Genomic DNA, 4,618 nt, shown 5'->3' with positions numbered 1-4,618 from the left:
TATAGACATAGTAGTAAATCTATATTTATGAACTTGGATGACTAACTAGACCTGATCGATACCATCAAACATACAGCAGCTGGAATTTAGGGGAAATCCATGGGGCTCACATCCAAACCCCATTGTTTTAATAGTCAAATCTCTTGGATGCAGAAATACAGTATGTGTGTCTGTGTGTGCCTGAAACACGACACCGTCCCGATCCATGTTAGTGGGCACCGTGAAGCGGCATTACACTATTGATCAATTCCAGAGACGTCCTTCAGACTGCCTCAGTCTGTGCTGAGCGGCTGATACTTAATAGCGTCATTGCAGCACATCTGACCCGGGCACTAAAAGGCCCGGTCCACATTAGGCTACATAGTGTACTGATTTGGTAATGATGGAGAGTATCAAATAGCATTTACTTGATTGGTGGAATTTTTTAAGTACATTTCATGTAGCTTAACTTTCAATGAATAGTTGTGATTTTTGGCAATAGCGGGATGGCAATGTCGGCCGGTCCAGAGTCAAATATCTCACCAACTATTGGACGGATTGGCATGACATTTGGTACAGACATTCATGTCCCCCTCAGGATGAAATGTAATCACTTTGGTAAATCCTTAACTTTTCCTCTTGCGCCATCATCCGGTCAAAATGTGTCCAATACTTTGGTGCCAAATACCTGCAAAACTAATGTAATTCAGCCTCAGCTGTACGGTGTGTTTAGTGATAATTAACAAATGCTTGCATGCTAACATGCTAAAGTAAGATGATCAACATGGTAAACATCACACATTTAGCACAACATTATACGTGCTAAAAAGCAGCCTGTTTGCATTGTCACTGCCATGCTGGTGTTAGCATTTAGCTCAAAGTACAGCCTCACAGAGCCACCGGCATGGCTGTAGACGTTTAGACTTTTACTCTATTATATTTGACAGACAAATCAGAAAATTAATCAAGAATTAAGTTGTGACATTGGTGTTATAAATGCAGAAATCCATCAGTGTAAAGGTGACAAAATATCTCACATACAATACACTAGATACAAGACTATACAGGGTACAGACTCTTACAATAAAGAAGTATACTTCAAATTTATTTCATGAAGTAAACTTAAGTATATTTCAAATATAATCCCAAGTATACTTTATGTAATAAGTATACTAATATCAATGTACTAGTAGTATACTTGTAAGTATAGTTTACATCCAAGTTGTATTTTGTACTACAATATGAACTATACTGCAAGTGAACTTATAGGTATACTGTTAGTTTACTAGTTATATACTTGTAGCCCACTTTTTACTTTATGAAAGTACACTTTCAATTATATGCTCAGTAAACTACAAGTTTAATGGTTTTTACGGCAAGTATACTTGTAAGTTTTCTTTAAGTGAACTTATAGTACTAAATATACAATACTTTTCTGTATACTTTTCAGTATAAGCCTAGAGTACTTTGACTTTTCTGTATACTTGCCAAGTATAAGCCAAGTATACTTACTGTAAGTATAATTTTGTTATGTATATCTCTGATAAGTACATAAAAAGTAAACTGAAAGCATACTCTCTTATTTTAAGTTTAAAAGAAGTACACTAATAGTTAACTTGAATAAACTTCTTTTTTGTACGGGGAAACATAACATACAGTTTTTGTTATAGGCCAGACTGAGGCTGCATTTTCCTGCAACAAAGGTTGAAGCTGACCATGAAGTTGTATCAAGTAGAAGGCTGATTCAATAGAGAAATAAAGTGGGTTGAGGCGCAGATTCTGAAAGTACGTTTGCACTTGCACTAACTTGCTTACAAAAGCCTAAATGAATCCTGCATTTTATTAAGATGCCAGATGGATCTAAAGACAAGCAGAATCACCCACTGAGAGCACCAGTGATGCTTAAGTAAGCAAATAAAGACAAGACATAGCCAGACAGTCTTTCATTATAGACTTAAATGAGGTGATCTGGTTGTCTAAAATAGTGTTTACAGTTGATTCACCGTTCAGTCACCACTCACAGCAGAGCACGAGTCTCCTGGAGCTATTTGCTATGTTATGTACCACATCTGTGACAAGAATTAACCAAGAAAATTAAACTGAAATCATGAGATTCACCATGTTGAGACATAAATGGTTATTTTAGATTGCAGTGTAATTGACTCCTTATTAAATGTAAGCATCACACTACACAAAAAAAACTCATATTCAGGTTCATGTGATGTGAATTAGTAGATTCTTGGGCTGAAACTGTTTGCTGTCAAAAGGCAAAAACACTCATCCGTGTCCAGAGCTGCTATTATAAGCTCTAATAGTGCAGAGACGCCGTGCATGCGGAGAGAGACTGAGGGTTTCTTAATCCCACTCAAGTTCTCATTTGCTACTTTCTATGGGTAGGTTGCTTCAGGGCCAGAAATAGACATAAGGCATAGACTTGGCAAGTGGAGAAAAAGCGAGGCATGTCTTACTCTCAGACTGCCACACTTCTGGTCTAGCATTTAAAAATAAGTGAGAGATAACCACACAGAAAAAAAATATACATTGCTGTTGCTGTTGGTAAAAAAAAAGCATGAAGCTCCTATTTTGACAATTCTCAAGGTTATATTATTAATAAGTATGTGTAAATATATGTTTTTTTAGCTACAGGTCTACATGTTTCTTTACCTCCTGACCATGAACGCAATAGTAAATGTCAGAAATGGTCTTTAAATTCTTGACACACTGTCAGACTACACAGACAAGATGTGAATTTGTAAAAAGAAAGAAGATTACAGCCATGCCAGCAGCTCTGTGAGGCTTTGTGTTAAATGCTAACATGCTGATATTTAAGAGCTAATGATTACCATTAATTAGCATACACACAACAGCTGAGGCTGGTGGGAATGTCACTAGTTTTGCTGGTATTTGGTCATAAACATAGACTGTAGTGGACGTAGTCACCGTGACGTCACCCATTGGTTTGTGGACTGACGTCTTAAAGCTTCAAGTTTGGCATTTTGGCCGTTGCCAGCTTGTTTTTTTGCAACCAGAAGTCACATGAGAGGGTGGAGATGAGTACAACTGAATGGTGAATAAGACATTTTTAGGCGACCAAAAAGGTTATAATTAACTTTCATGAACTGAAAACACATTGTGAAAGGGTTAAAGTTCGAGACAAAAGCACGGACAACTCCCAGACCGCACAACACCGTGGTTGCAACCTGTCAATCACAAGGTAGTCACGCCCTAAAGCATCCCCTGCTTTATGGTCTATCTGACACTAAATGGGACCATAATTTACTAAATGAACATCATGCTGTATTGAAGAAGACTTGAAACTAGCGATTGAGACCATAAACTCATGTTTACAATATTTACTGAGGTAATAAATCAAGTGAGAAGTAGGCTCATTTTCTCATAGACTTCTATACAATCAGACTTCTTTTTGCAACCAGAGGAGTCGCCCGCATTGGCTTCACTTTTCAGAACCGGAGGTTGCCCCACTGGTTTGCATGCTAACATTCACTAATTAGCATACACACAAATCACAGCTGAGGCTGATGAGAATGTCATTAGTTTTGCAGGTATTTGGCCATAAACCAAAATATTGGACAAATTCAACTTTGACCTGATGATGGTGTAAGAGGAAATATTTACAGATCTCCATAGTTATTACAATTCATCCTCTGGGGAACATGAACGTCTGTATCAAATTTCATTCAACAGTCGTGGAAACATTTCACTCAAGTGCAAAAAAGTCAACCTGCTGATGGTCCTAGAGAATCAACAAAGTCATTAGGATTCATCTTCTGGGGAACATGAATGTCTACAAAATTTCAATCCAGCAATATTTGCTGATATATTTCAGTTTGGACCAAGTTGTGGCACGACTGCCAGTCCAACACTGCTATCTGTAATGCAACTAGCATCCCTAAAAAATCGTATTTATAGCATGTAGTTTAGTTGAGCTGATACTTTCCCTCCAAGACTTGCACTACTTGTCTAATCTTGGGTTAAAAGAGAAATATATTACCATTCCCTCAAGGTGCAACTGTCTCTTTTATATGTGATACATTGCATGCAGCAGCCCACAAACACACACTCATTAATTAAATCTCTATCATCCTTAATATGCTCCATCCTCTTTGCTATCTCGCCACACCAGATACACAAATCAGGGCCTTGATCATAAAAACAGCTGTGTAAAGCTGAGCGATCCGGCGGGAAACACGGGCCTGGGAGACAGCTGTGCAGCTTCTGCTGACATATCTTTAAAAATTCATAGCCCGGAAAACAGGCCACGCACACAGGTCTGTGGCAACACAGAGGGTTTCACTGATGCCATTGCCTGGGAGCAGAAATATTCATAACCACTAAACAAACCACGTGGGCAGCAAAATTCCCGTGCATCCACATAAAGGGAAAACACAGAGGAGTGGGACGGAAACCCTAGAAGAAAAAATGATTTCCTATAAAACAAGTTGTGCACATGAGAACTTCAATCCTGAGAAAAGTATTTTTTTTCTTTCTTTGTCTAGTTTCACATTAATATTTGGTTATAAAACAAGACTTTTGACCTAAAAATTAGCAGAACTATGAGTAACATCTGGTGCCTCAAACATCACGTGAAAGGAAACCACACAGCTGAAAGCATTTTTTT

The sequence above is a fragment of the Sebastes umbrosus genome, chromosome 23 (genome assembly GCF_015220745.1).
Source record: "Sebastes umbrosus isolate fSebUmb1 chromosome 23, fSebUmb1.pri, whole genome shotgun sequence".
Taxonomy (NCBI): domain Eukaryota; kingdom Metazoa; phylum Chordata; class Actinopteri; order Perciformes; family Sebastidae; genus Sebastes; species Sebastes umbrosus.
The sequence above is the reverse complement of the archived record's forward strand: the minus strand, read 5'-3'. Positions refer to the sequence as shown.